This window comes from Acomys minous (genome assembly GCF_964271855.1).
Source record: "Acomys minous genome assembly, chromosome: 13".
In the NCBI taxonomy this organism is placed as follows: Eukaryota; Metazoa; Chordata; class Mammalia; order Rodentia; family Muridae; genus Acomys; species Acomys minous.
The window spans coordinates 76192689-76208171 of record NC_140495.1 but is presented as its reverse complement, the minus strand read 5'-3'; the positions used below and the strand labels follow the sequence as shown (position 1 = coordinate 76208171).

Genomic DNA, 15483 nt, shown 5'->3' with positions numbered 1-15483 from the left:
TTTAACCATGGACACTGTTTAAGTCTATTGAGTCAGTGATAAGGCTTTTAAACAGAAACAATAAGAAAAGAAATATTTTTTGAAGTGACACCAGAAAAGTCTATAAAAATAAAAACAGTTTTTTGTCCTAGAGGGTACTTGTGATACTTCTTTTATGGTTTTAAATATTTAAATTTCATCATCCAAAACATAGACAAAGAATTTCAAAACAAATCTAAGTTTAAATGCTAAATTGGTTACAATATCATTTAAATCAGACTTTGTTGTTAAGGCTGAATGGTGTCTCCTTATCTGTACTACACAGCAGTCTTTATAGACACTGAATTAGTTCTAAAGTATACTTTCTACCAAACTCATTAAAATGCAAAATTTATACTAAACATTGTTTACATAATTATAAAATAACTTACTAAATGTTCTCTTTCAGGAAGGAAAAGGTTATGTGCAGGAATTTAATTAGTGATCTGGCAATACAAAATACTCAACATTGGTTCTAAACATATGCGCATCTGGGATTTTATGCAAAACAACTAGATTTTTAAAGGTCGAGTGTTTAAGCTAAAGGGTTACAAAGTAACCAATTTGTAACTCACCGCATAAGCAGCTTTTCACCAAAATACAAATTAACTTTAAAAGGGAAATGAACACATGCTCTCATCTTACACATAGATGTTTGTACTGATGTACTGCAGCTTTTTTAGGCTATGCTGTGCACGTTTGCATGCTGAGGAGGAGTTCACAAAAAGCAGTTTTAAAAACTGGCATGTGTGCAATTGACTCAACATCAATATAACGAAGAAAGAACTGATCTCTAGTCTTGTGTCTGTGAGACAGGACTATACAAACTTATCACTCTTTCAAGGTTTTCTTAGTACTTAGAGTGCCTTTTTGCAAACCCTTTGTTTATATTCATCATAATATTATTTGAGATAGATTGAAAGGCTTTGAGCTTCCTAGGGAATTCCAATTTGTTAATATGAAGCAACCAGTTTGGATAATGTAAGACTCCTTTTGATTTTCAGAGTGTTATGTATATTCTTTCTATCTTTATGAAAATATAAATGTAAGGAAGCTAAACCATATACAAAAGCAACGACAAACTTTCTAACTAAAATTCTAGTTCACCAGCTATTAGAAAACTAAAGAAAATATAATTTTATTTTTAAAATTTTTTATTAATTTATTCGTATTACATCTCAATGGTTATCCCATCCCTTGTATCCTCCCATTCCTCCCTCCCTCCCATTTTCCCCTTACTACCCCTCAGTCAGAAAAAATAATTATAATACTTATGGGTTTAAATTATAATATGAAGCTATATAAAAACTAGCATATCACTGATATTGTTGAACTTATTTTTCCTCTCTTTTATTCAAAAACATCTATTATTCAAATAGCTAGAGGTAGTACTATTTACTAAGTAAATTTTATATATGTAATAGAAGATTGTCAATGTTAAAGACACCATAAGTTTAAATGTGAAGGTGTATGTATGTAGTTAAAGTACTGTGTTATGAATGTAAATTCCAAATATTTAGAAACCCAATTTCTATTTTTATCTAGAATGAGCATTAATGCATAGTCAGTATCTTTGTGCAGTGTCTCTGCCACCTCTATAGTTAGCAAAGTGACAATCCATGGGAGGCAAGAAGGCAAATTTAAGTAGCTGGTGTTGGCTCAAACTTTGGAAGTCTGACCTTGAGTGGTTTATTTTGAGCATATTTAAGCAGAGCACAATTTAGTGGGAATTTTTCTGGTGATAATTAATTCAATCCCATGTTCACTATAAAGTATATGTAAATTCTTTGAGGAAGAAGATAAATTAAATAAAGATCGGGCATGGCATCAAAACTCTTTGTAAAGTACAAGTAACAAGTTCCATAGATTGATTGTGAGAACAAGCTAGTGATAATGGTTGCTGGAGGGGGGGTGGGCTTACATTTTGTCCTCCATCCATACAGCACAGTGGTTACCAAGCAAGAATGCATAAAGACCTTCATTCTGTCTACATTTTTGCCTGTGGGGTAGTGAATTAATTGAGTATCTGAGGTGAAGCTTCAATGATAAGCATGAAAAAAATATCTTTAAAGTCCCTGTGAGACTTAATGCACACATACATAGTAACAAGTACTAAATTTCAGGAAAACTGAGGACTTGAATCTCATCTAATCTCTAAAAGGCATCACATTAAAAAAAATGCTTTGTAACTTAGAATGGATGTTTTTATAACTCTATTGCAATTAGCACAATTTTTTAAAGACTGAAAACCAAACTTTTAGAAAACACACACAGAAGACCAATATTGATTGTATGTGTGTGCTCAGTAGCTTTTACACAATCCAGCTATTTTAATTTCTATTTGTAATGCTTTAAATATTTATCCAGTGCCTAATCTCAGACAAACAGATCTTTCAATCATAGTATGCCCTTAAATATCATTATTGTAAGGAACAAGATAAAGATCCTTCTTAAAACTGTTAGTAATGTATTTTATCCTGGAAATTTGTTAATACTCTATTAAATTGTAGCACTATACTAATAAAATAAAGAATATCTACCTTTTAAAGACAATATGAAATGGCTACTAAATGTTTTAAAATAATATTTTACAATGTAAATACAATGTCTTTTTATCACTCCCAAAAAAGAAAAGTCAAAACTAGTTACAGTTTTGCAAATCAGATTTAAAAATTTTAAACATTAACACTTAACAGTCTGCATGATAAATACATAAACCAAAGGATTATTCTTACATATTGCTGGTAGGTGTGAAAATGAAGACAAAAACAACTTCTGCAAAAACAATAATCTCTACAACACTACCAGCACCATGGACAATGGTAAAAATCAGAAAAAAAATATAATGAAATGGAAGAACGAAATCAAAGCAACTTAGCCTATTGGGTGCTTAGGCCAAGTGCATTTGATGCAGGCTGGACTAGATGGTTTACTCTTGGAGTACTGACTGCAGCTACACAAGCAAAGGAACGTTTTCCACGTTTTCTTCTTCCAGATCCATTCCACTGATATTTTTTAGTGGGATTAGATTAGTTTTCACAAAGCGTTTGACAACCCAACCACATGCATAAGTCACAACTCTGAGGCACAGGTCCCCAGAACTACAAATGAGAACCTCCAGAGGTATAGTCTATTCTTCAAGATATCTGGAGGAGATCCTCAGAAAGCCCAACCTGAGATGGGCCTTACCACACAACCTGACACTCAAGCCGGAAAAGTGATGCAACAGTAAGAAGAAATGAGGATGAGGATGATACAAGCTTGATCACATCTGATAAGAAATGCTTTCAAATACATCAGCAGACTTCTGTAGGAGCCATTCTAAGATCATAAATGGAGTAGCAATGACCACGTAGAGAGGATGAAACCAGGAAAAATCAAACGGATACCATGAAAATGAATGGAGGAAGGGGTGAAGAGGAGAGATCTAGGCTAAGAGCATAAGTTAAAGGGAAAGAGTCCAGGTGAAGCGGGTAAAACCAGTAGATGGGAAATCAGAGACAATAAGACTGAGTGAGAGGAGCACTTGTTTCAACACTTCCTTCCTGGTAGTCTCTTGTACTGTGTCTGGGGAATTGCCCATGACTCCAGTCCTTAATATTCTTGTAAAAGACTAGAAATAGAAATGAGTTATGAAAACCAAGTTTTCTCTAAAACTAAATGAAAAGAGTTAGTATTTAGACATTGCTATTAGTATGGATTTGTGAGGCTTAGACTAGGTTTGATTTAAATAATAAAAATTGTGCCATGTAAGCAATAAAAAGTGAGTCATACAAATTAAATATATGTGTATATAAGAGTTTGCATGTCTACAATCTACCTTATCATAGTATGTAAATATTCAATGTCCAGAAGGGCGTGAGACAGGACATCCCCACCTAAGGAAGACTCAGGAGCCCAAACTGCTTTATTTGAATTCTACCAGCTTTAGGGACGTGGACAAGTCTGTTAGTTTCCTCTCTGCTCAGTTTCTTTGCAGTTAGAAAAGTGCTTGGCATTACTATACACTAAGAATGTATCAGAACCCTGGATGGGGAGATCTGGTGGCACTCAGAGGAAGGATAGCAGGCTACCAAGAAGAGATTTGATACCCTATGAGCATATACAGGGGAAAGAAGTCCCCCTCAGTCACAGTCATAGGGGAGGGGAATAAGGGGAAAATGGGAGGGAGGGAGGAATGGGAAGATACAAGGGAGGGGATAACCACTGAGATGTAATATGAATAAATTAATAAAATAAAATAAAATAAAAAAGAATGTAAAAAAAAAACACCTGTCAGGTAAAGAAAATGAAAGAATACTCAGGTGGTTGTGTCAACAGAGAAAAGCCAGACACCAAATGTCAAATGAAATCTTTACTAGCTCATGGCATTAGAAAGTGAGAAATTTATTTTTAGCATATGTTATATTTGATTATTGGTTAGCCTTTTCAGTTTACTCATTTTTAAAGGATATACCACTTACACACATTTTACATGTGCTTCCACTCTACAAATGCCATTTTACTTTTATTTCAAACATATTTGAATTTAAAACAACAGAACCAAATTTTATCATGCTTACATTATTTATGTTTTCATACACTTATTTTTTTTCAACTTTGAGAAATGTAATCTAATGGCTAACATTTTTCCAACTACATCACCATTTCTGTTTATGGAACTTATCTTTTAAATTGCTTCACAGCCTCGAAAACCTTCAAATTACTGCTTTAAATATCAAATAGGATTTATTTTTCATTTTAAGATGGAAATCCAAATAACTTTTAGGATTGGTACAGCTTAATAAGATGGGATATCAAATTGAATAAGGCATTTCCTCATTCTTTTGGGGATGTTTGCTATGACCTAACAATGACAATATAAGTTTCTTCTATGTGGTCTCCATATGTTTTTGTGGGAATTAGATTTTTTAAAGTTAATGTTTTCATGAGAAATAATTTCAATGCAAGAATTATTTCATATGAACCATCTCTTGTAAAAATCATAAACTGTCTTACAGTATAAATGCTACTACTTAATTACTTATATGTTTTACTAAATATGCATCAGTATATTTTAGCAATTGTGAATATTTCCTTTTATTATACGCCAAAGCATATCATCTATACATTACATGTTTCTGGTATTTTTATCTTAATGATGTCAAGGCATATATCTAACTAGTCTTGAAATATAAGCTTAATTTTTCAAATAAGGAAAGAAAACCAAAATGGCTGCTGTTCAGTATGTTGCTGTAGGCATGGAGGAGGTTGAAAGGCACCAAGGAAGATGTTGGAACACTATCAGTAAGAAGTGTTGGCTGACTGCAGTAGTCTTTGGACTTAGACATGTACCATCATAGCCTCAATAGCTCAAAATGGCCCTGATAGCCTCATTTGCATAGTAAGGCTGTGCACTCAGCAATAAAAATGTACAGAAATAATTCTGCTTCTCAAACATAGAAAGCACTTCTATTTTTCAACAAGAGTGTGCAGGATGCAGTACTAATCATAATACACATTTGGAATACTTTGCCCATATGTAGTAAGAAAATTATCTAGTAGAGAATTGACTTATTCAGAAATATATTTTGTTTAAGTCTGAAGACACACTTGTAGGAGAAATACCCACTTACACAGATCCTTACTCTTCCATTTTAGATGGTGCAGATTTATAGCCTTCAGTTTCTATTTCACAGATTTCCTTTCACATCTTTGCAAACAGCTACAGTTAGTTGTGGAAATGGGTCAGGCCAAGCGTGTGCTCTGAAGTACTCTTGTTCCTAAGCAATATTGACAGTGAAAAGCCTCCCAAGAATTCAGCTGCATCTGAAATGCACAGAAATGGAAACTCTAGTTACCCATGCATTTGACTTTGATGATTCAACAATTTGTCACATAGTCATCTAAGTGTACTGGAAACTTTTCTTAATTAAAAAAAAAATTGAAGGACACTTTGGTATTTTCCATTGAAAGGAATTTGTTCTTGTAAAAATTTTTTACACAATAGTGTAAAAAGAAAAGTTTCCTCTTTTTATATTAATTTGTATTTATTTTTGCTTGTTTGTTTTGATAGCACCAATATAAATTTGGATAAGTTGTCATGGCCATGTGCTTTAAATATATCTTCTAATTGGTTAAAGATGTCAACATTATTCCCTGTAGCTTTTGGTCCTTGTAATTTGTTGAGAAGTGCTACTCGGGAAATCGGGGTTCACTTTGAGGCTTTTGTTTTGTTAAGACTTTAGAAGTGGAATCAGAAACAAGTTCAATGGTAATTTTATTAAGTCCACAAGAAAAACAAGCAAACATTCATGAAGGACAGCAGGTTACCAAGAAGAGACTTGATACCCTATGAGCATATACAGGGGGAGGTAATCCCCCTCAGGAACAGTCATAGGGGAGGGGAATAAGGGGAAAATGGGAGGGAGGGAAGAATGGGAGGATACAAGGGATGGGATAACCATTGGGATGTAACAAGAATAAATTAATAAAGGAGAGGAAAAAAAAAAGAAGCAACAGCCATGTGGTGGGAGATGGAGGAAACAAAAAAAAAAATCTTCAGAAAAAGCCTACCTGCTTAGCAAGCAGTGGTATAGCCGAATGAGTGATCTGTGGCTAAGGAGATGGAGTGTGGTTGTTTTGGAAAAAAGAAGTAGAGACAGACAGAGAGAGAGAGAGAGAGAGAGAGAGAGAGAGAGAGAGAGAGAGAGAGAGAGAGAGAGAGAGAGAGAGAGAGAGAGATCCTAGAGTATAAGGAAGCATATAATTAAGCTTTAGCCAGTATTCAAATAGCGAGAGAAAGAAGAAAAAGTGAAAATATCACTTTCTAAAATTAAGATTCAGGAGAACAGTTATTCTTAGCTCATCTATGCTACATGATGGAACCTCTAAGCAACTGTACTCTGGGGATAAACATTCCTTTGAGTCCAGTGGATTCAGGTGACTAAGCCTTCCTCTGGTAGTCTTCCGGGTTAGGTGATGGGCAGACCTGGCGGCTGCATTAACTTTTAAAGTAGGACATGTTACCATCACGTAGGAGCAGTGGTAAGCTTGCATTTTGTGAGGGGCCAGTAAAATAACCAACATGACTGCTGCATCTGTGGCAGAAGGTTTTGACTACAGCTCTGAAAGAGAATAGTCAGGGCATCTGGGCAGTTCCATGCTGCCATGGTTACCTCTCGCTTCTCGATCCAGCGGGTGAGCAGACAATCCAGAGCGAGGGCTATCTGTCTTGAGCCCAGAAATAGTGGAGCAATGTATACATTTGTTGACTATAAAGCATAAAAAATAGCTACCGAGGTGGGGAAAAGGAGCAGGTGAACTGGTACAGCCTGGGAGTTCTGATTTTTGGATCTGATTTTTCTGCTTTGCTTTTGTGCTTTCCCAGATATTATCTATAGTAAGATGCCAGGCAATTGTGTTTAAATTAAGTCTGTCCTGAAAAGTTTCCGAGAGAGCACTATTTTGTCAATACTTAGTATGTGCTTACCAGCATTTATTTACATGGTTTTTTGATCATGTTTTTCTGAAGTCAAACAATCTCCCTTGGATCATTGCGTTCTTTGTCCCATTCATGTATAAGAGTGCATTGAAACTGAAGTAAGGGTTTCTAAAGCATTAGACTATAGCCTGCTCTCTTCTTTCGGGTTCTTAGATCCCAGGTCCAGCAGACAAAATATGCATAAGTTAGCAAAAGTCAACAAAAACTATAAGTTTCCCTAGTAATAAGATGACGTTATTTCGTTAAGCCTTTGGCTTTGATTGCCCCCACTCTTTGGGGACTTCCTTTCTTGTACAGAGGATTAGTAAGTTGGCATAGTCTCCTTTGGTCAATAACTGATTTTCTTTCTGAGTTACTAAAAATCTAGGAGAATTTTCCATGTGGCAGTGACTTCCTCTATGCTACCTTCAAGTAGTTTCAGAGTTTTTAATGCCTGCAATTAGGGTGTGGACCTTCTTTGAGTTGATTTTTTTTTCTTTTTAATTTGGCATGGGTTAGAAGGTCAGATAGTTAGGAAATAGTGAGAGGGTTCTGCTTTCTTTAAAGGCTTGTTGTTATCTTTGTGGGAATTAGTAAGCTATGTTTAGAACAAGTTCTGTAGAGATTCACCAGCTCTCGTCTCTCTGCTTGCTGTCTGGATTCTTACTCCTTTCTGCTTGTTTGTCATGTGATGCGTTGATTCAAATTGACCTGTGCACAATACAATAAGACAAAAAAATGTTTATCGCTTACCTGGGTATCCGATGTCCTATTTTAAAGAAAGAAAACACACTGATTTGCTTATTTTTTTATCTTATAGTTTTCTACTTCCTTTTTAAACACTATTTTAAAAAATGTTATGATTTATTCAGATTACATCACTAATGTTATCCCCTTGCTTGTATCTTCCCTTCTTACTTTTTGTACCTCTTCTACCCTATTCCTCTCCCTCAGACCTCTGATGGAAGGGACTTGCGCCCTTACCATATGACCACAGCCTACCAGGTCTCATCCCTATAGCCTGTTTCCCTTCCTCTTTGTGCCCACTAAGCCTCCAAACGAAGGGCACTTTTCAAATCTGGGTAACCAGACTTCATGTCAGACGCAGTCCCTGCTACACCCACAAATGCGGAAAATGAGATGTTCATTGCCTATATCTGAACAGGGGTCTAGGTTCACTGCAGGCATTGTCCTTGATTAGTGCATTTGGAGCAGGGCCCCCTGGATCCAGACCATCAGCCCTGATGGGCTCCTTGTGACGATCCGGAACCCTTCCAACCCCTAATTCTTCCATATCATTTTCACCCGGAGTCCAACAGCATATCCTAGCATCTGGTCCAATCATCTGATGGGTGGAGTCTCTCTGAGGACATCTATGTTGTGCGAATATCCACCGTAATTGAGTATACACTATGCATATTTCTGGGCTTGGGTTATTTCCCTTAGGATGATCATTTCTATTTCCATCCATCTGCCTGCAAATTTTAAGATTTCTTTGGTTTTAATAGCTGAGTAGTACTCCATTGTGCAAATGTACCACAGTGTCTTTATCCATTCATTGGCTGAGGGACATCTAGTTTGTTTCAAGATTCTGGCTATTACCAATAAAACTGCTATGAACATAGTTGTGTGGTGGAACATCTTTTGGGTATATGCCCGGCAGTGGTATGGCTGGGTCTTGTGCCATAGTGAGACACAGCAAGGAATTTTAGAACTAGATAAGTTCATAAAATACTGCAGATAAAAATGTCAATTCTAGGTTTTGAGAAATTTTTAGAAATTAAGAGGTATATGATAGTACAAACCTAATTCAATAACCAAACTAAAAATTGCTTTCAGAGTGAAAGTCACCTATAACTACTTGTACGCAAGTTTCTCAAGCCCACATGGCCAGTGAGAGCTGCACAAAATTAGTGACAGTATTTAGAGCATCTCTCACCGAGCCTCTTATTCAGGGACACAGCACAAGTGAACAAGTGATCTGATCCCACTTCCAATTTAGAAACTTATTTTTGCTTCAGTGAATTGGAAGAAAGAGAGAAAAGGAAAAATGCAATGAACCAGACAACGAGCCAAGATATGATTGTGTTGAGAAAAGCAGAACCTTGCAAAGGAAGGAAAAAGATATTTGCAGAATATTTAGGAATAAATTAATATTAACATGGCAGAAGAGAGTTGAAGTTAAAATAATCTCTCTCTCTCTCTCTCTCTCTCTCTCTCTCTCTCTCTCTCTCTCTCTCTCTCTTTCTCTCTCTCTCTCTCCAGACTGCTTGTGATTTTTATTACTGAACATGGGGTTTGGTAGGGTAAAAGAGAGCACTGTGGAAACCCTCAGGAATGTGGGGGTTCTTCACAAGTCCAGGACACCAAGACTGGGAATACATTTTACCCCACAGCCATCAGGAATGAGCTGCTTCTCAGAAACCATGTCTTCAAATTCTTCTGCATTAAACTTGGTGATGTCCCACTTGTTTGAGATGTGGATCTTCTGGTGGTCAGAGAACTTGAATGTGGCTCTACACAGAGCCTCCATCACATGCTTCTTATTCTTTGGCGTGTTGTAGATGGGCATGATGACGTGGCTGATGTGAACCTTGGCCACTGTGCCCTGGAGCTTCCCAAGGACACCATTCATATCTATCAGGAGCCTGTCAGCCTCAGCACAGGACAACATCTTGTTGATTTGGATGACGTTGAAATGGTGGAGCCTCACTGGAATATGGAAGCCATCCTTGGCATAACTGTTTACCATGTATGTGTTGGCACAAATACGGGCAGCCTGCAATGCTTCAGAAGAGATTTGTTCATATTCATCTGACGCCATGTGGCCACATAGTGGGAATTCATCAACTTTTGCCTTCTTCAGTTCCAAGTTAAAACTGTGGATCCTTGCATCAGGGACACCCTCACAGAAGTGAGACTTTGGGTATGCCTTGTTATTACAATACCAGTATTACTGGGTGGGGCTGCAGCCCATGATGACAATAGGATTGTGGCTGGCTCTCCTGAGAAAAAGACATAATTCCCTTATGTAAGACCTAGAAGTTTTGGAGAGTGACACCAACTGGGGAAATGTGTCCAAATACATAAGCCTACAGGGGAAATTCTCATTCCAACCAAATCAAGTGTCATGCTTTGATACAATTTAGAAATTTTCCTCTTATTCAAACGTTTTCTTTCGATGTCACAATCATAATGAAAAGTAGATATCACATGATACCAAGAAATTGATTTGGGCATAACTAACATATTTATAATGCTTTCTAACCATGAGCATGCTATACAGTTTCACTCATTCAATTTTTAGTATGCTTTTTAAAAACAGAATTATAAAGTTTTATTTGTAAATTATAAATTGTAAAGTTATAGAATAATGAATATATTTTTATTATTCTTATAATTATATAATATACATCATTTTAATTTCTAATTAGTATATTCTGTGGTGAAAAGAGGTGAGACACAGTTCACTCAGCTTTTACAGCAACCTAAGAAATTTCATTCATCTTTTAGGCACATTTACTCAGAAAATATTAAATCTCATCTTTGGCAAAAAGAAGATTTTCAGAGGAAGCCATTATGAAACAAAATTAAGATTTATTAATTGAAAATTTATACATATAAAAGCAGGGAATAAGACACACCTGGCTACTTGTGTGTTCTAATAAATCATACTATGTTGTTTTATAAAAGCTATAGAGAATAATTCATGTCATTTTATTTTTAAAAAGACTTATTTATTATTTATACAGTATTCTCCCTGCATGTAGGCCTGCAGGTGAGATGCAGGAATCAGATCTCATTATAGATGGTAGTGAGCCACCATGTAGTTGCTGGGAATTGAACTCAGGGGCTTTGGAAGAACAGTCACTGCTCTTGACCACTGAGCCATCTCTCTAGCCCTTCATTTCTACTTAAAATTATATATATATATATATATATATATGTGTGTGTGTGTGTGTGTGTGTGTGTGTGTATGTGTATATATATATGTATATATATTTATATATATATATATCTTGATCAAATATTTATATATAGCTAAATGAAGTTATGTCACTTCCATGAGGGTATTCCCCTAAGAGCCATAGACTATCTAACAAAATCTCAGTTTCAGGAATGTCGGTCTGAGGAGTCAAAGAGAACTCAAAACAATTTCTGCTGTTATAACTGCCCTTGGTTATCTCCAAGACACTGATAAGAATACTCTATTACTGAAGTCAGTACATTCTTTGGACACAGAACCTAGAGGAGTTGAATTAAGAGTGAGTTCTAATTCTTCTCCCTAAGAACTAGATCCTTTAGTAGTAGAATGAATTAAGACTGCTGCCTAAGGAGATATGAAATAAGTAGCCTCACCTGTAATGCTTATGAATAACAACAACAACCATGGCATGCTATTTTTAAAAAGTGTTGATTTTTTTAAAAAAAGATTAATCTTCTATGGGTGGGTGGGAAAGGGAGGATACAAGTGAGCAGATAACACTCAAGCTGTAATCTGAATAAATCATAATAAACTAAAAAAATTTAAACTCTAATGGTGGGACTTGTATCCTGTGGTAACCAGGAGCCATCTGACTGAACTTAAAGCCCACTCAAGAGGAGAGACATCATGCCTGGTACTAGGAACCTAGCCTGCTTCCAATTGCTGGTGAATCCATGGATCCTAGAAGAGAACTTACCACTGCCACTTCACCAAACAATATAATATCTATGTGTATCTAATTACTTGTCCTTATACCATACACCATAGACAGGTGCATCACCCATGCCTTGTCAATGAAGCTTCTTTTTGCAGCACATGTGGAACATCACAGGAAGGCACAACTGATCAAATTTCAGAGAACAAAGGGCTGTGGGCTTCCTAGCCCCAAATGATACATCCAAAGACCACCTTGTGCCTAATAAGACTTAACAACTTTGAAGAAAGGGGAGCTACAAGATTATAATAGCCAGAAGAATGGGACAGGAGATCTGCAGCAAAATTGTGGCTTCTATATATAGCAGGGGAACTGAACCCTGGAAATGTCATGTGTATGATTGCCTAAGCATGACATAGGGAACTGAACCCTGGAAATGTCATGTGTATGATTGCCTAAGCATGACATAAGGATGACAACACCAGTTGAATGACAACAAGATGGAGGAATTCTCTCAGGACTTCACGCCTACATAAAAAACAATTGACGGCTGCTGAGAGAAGCCAAATGAGTCTTCTTCAGGGACATGTTACTGATAGGTTAGCCTATACTAAGAGGTCAGTGCTAAACATACATGAATAACAAAAAAAAAGACCCATTAGTGGTGTATTTGGACATTTATGGATATACATCATATATGGAAGACATATATGGAAAATCTATGTAAGAGTTTATGAGTTTTTGAAGGGATGGTAATACCACAGAAAACTGGAGGAATTGGGGGGATGAGATGGGAAGGATGACTCAAGCAGTGCTATGTGAAATTCTATAAATAAATAAATACAAACCAGAGACAGTGACACTTCCTCGCTTTTTCTGTAGCCATATGTCTTGTCTTGGTAATCTTGAGGCTATTATCTTCAGTGGTTAGTATAGTACTTAAATTAGATGACTCATTAGTAACTCAGGAACAGCTGACAGGATTCCAATTATCAAGGAAAAGGTCTAGACAACAGGGATGCGTGAAGGCAGGTGTCTTCACTGTTAACATGAGTAATGCTGTATTTGTCTTGGCAGGAATTAACATTTTCCAAAGAAACACGTCTGTTCCTTCCTTAGGTAATCTGACTCCTGAAACAATGGATGCAAAATAATTGGAATTTTCTCAGGAATCTCATGCTGGAGAAGGGAAAGATGGCAGCTTTACCCAGCCAGAGGGGAAAATTACCTCTTGTTTCTCAAAAAGGAAATAGTTTTCCATGTGACTTTGCAGAACATAGGAGAAGCTAACCAACGATGTGTCACTAAGAGGCAGGCTCCTAGCTTGCCTGGGGAGATGAAGCATGCCACTGGATATCTTTTCCCCTTTCCTAATGTTACAGTGAATAAAGCTCTCTTCTGTCCTACACTATATATCTGTCATTTTAATTTAGCTACTAGGAATAGGAACTGAAGCCTGGCATTTCAGAGATGTAAGGACAAGGCTCTTGAACCCTAATCACACAATAAAAATATTATCTTTTGGGTCCAAAAATGCCCTGAGAGAGGAGTGACATCCTACCCAATGCCGTAAATTCACACCTCAAGTTGTGTGCATTCTATTTTGACATAAACATTTTCTATTCAACAAAATTAAGAAGACTTGTTTCTCTCCACCCCTTCAAGAATCTATCTAAATAAGCCTGCCAATCACCTAGGTAGCAGAACGGGTCACCAACAGCTATACCTTCAAGAAATGCAAATACTACTGAAAAAAATACGGGAAGTGTAACTATTGCTTTAATGACCGTATACTGATAAAGTATACAGTACATCTCCAAGGTCCCTTCTTTGATGACTTTGCGTACAGAATCTCAGTGCTAAGATTGTCCTTTTTCTGAGCACAGGGAGTTAAAGGGTTTTTTTTTCCATCTCACTTTTTTGGTGCTGTTATCTTTAAACCTGTTAGTGTTATGAAGATTGATATTAGAAGATTTCGAGGTTTTTGGATTTTACTTTATATTTCTCTGGCAAAACTGGAAAAGGAAGCCTGTCTATATAATAACAAAAATTAAATAGAAAAGCGATGTGGTTGTGGCTTATTAAGACAAGACTACTTCTTACTAGCCAAAAGGAACAGAATCTATACTTTACCTCTGAAACCAGACATTTCAGGCTACGCAACACATTACATATGTGTGTCATATCTTTAAGAGTGTAGACTTTGTTATATTCCAGTGATTCACTGGATGACCTCATACCTGTGCATACATGGGTAACACTAATAATAGGATTCCGTGGGTCTAAAATAATGAATAAATAAATAAATATGAAAGGAATAAGTGAAGATTATATGGAGAGCCTGGAGATAGTTGAATAGGGAGTTGTGGCTATAACATAAATTATTTGTTTATAACTCAAATTAAATGTGTACCTCTAATGTTGTACTTCTTTTAATAAAAATAAGAAAATTGAGACTTTTATAGTTATTTCTAAGATTTTCCCATTTGATTTTTTGAATGGTATATGAAATTATATTAGAGGGTTTAGTGTTATGTTCATAATTATGTGAAATCCATGTTCATCTGTAGTTTATATTCAAAACATTTCCACTTTTATTTGAGATTTCTAAACCTAACATTCTGTTTAATTACCTTTGCATAAAGATAAACTTATCATGTCTATATTCTTGAAGAATAACTGAAGCTTACCTACTGTAGTTACTGGTTTGAATATTTATTATGCTCTACTTAATTTAGCAAAACATACTAAATTTCTAAAACTATGTTAAAAACACATATATACAAACACATATATAAAAATCTTTCACCAAAATTTTTTTCATTTTACAAAATCACTTATCACATGTTTAACCATTCTACATGCTATATGTTAAGACATATGTCATCATATGCAGTAATATAAAATTAGTGCTAATATGCATGTGTATAGGTACCTAGATCTTGGCATATACCCAAAAATTGCTCCACCGTACCGCAAGGATACTTACTCAACTATGCACATAGAAGCTTTATTTGTAACAGACACAAACTGGAAACAACCTAGATGCCCTTAACAGAAGAATAAATAAAGAAACTGGTGCAGTTACAAAATGGAATTCTACTCAGCTAGTAAGAACAAAGACTTCATGCAATTTGAAGGCAAATGGAAGGAACCAGAATGTATCATCCTGAGTGAGTTAACCCAGACATAGAAGGAAAAACATGGCTTATATTCACTTATAAGTGGATATTAGCCATTAAGTTCAAGAAAGCTATGTTATAATCCACAGATCCAAAGATGCCAAGGAGGACCCAAAGGATCATGCTTGAATCACACACACAGAAAAAAAAAATAGCCATCTGAAGCAGATGGAGAGTGGAA

The 15483-nt window shown here is 36.0% G+C and overlaps 1 pseudogene across 1 annotated transcript; it reads right to left on the bottom strand.

Annotated features, from left to right (window-relative positions):
• Positions 1 to 9830: 9830 nt before the first annotated feature.
• On the bottom strand, positions 9831 to 10457 carry LOC311581814 (large ribosomal subunit protein uL16-like; annotated as a pseudogene). Its single transcript has one exon. The product of its transcript is annotated as a large ribosomal subunit protein uL16-like (transcript).
• Between the last annotated feature and the right edge of the window lie 5026 nt (positions 10458 to 15483).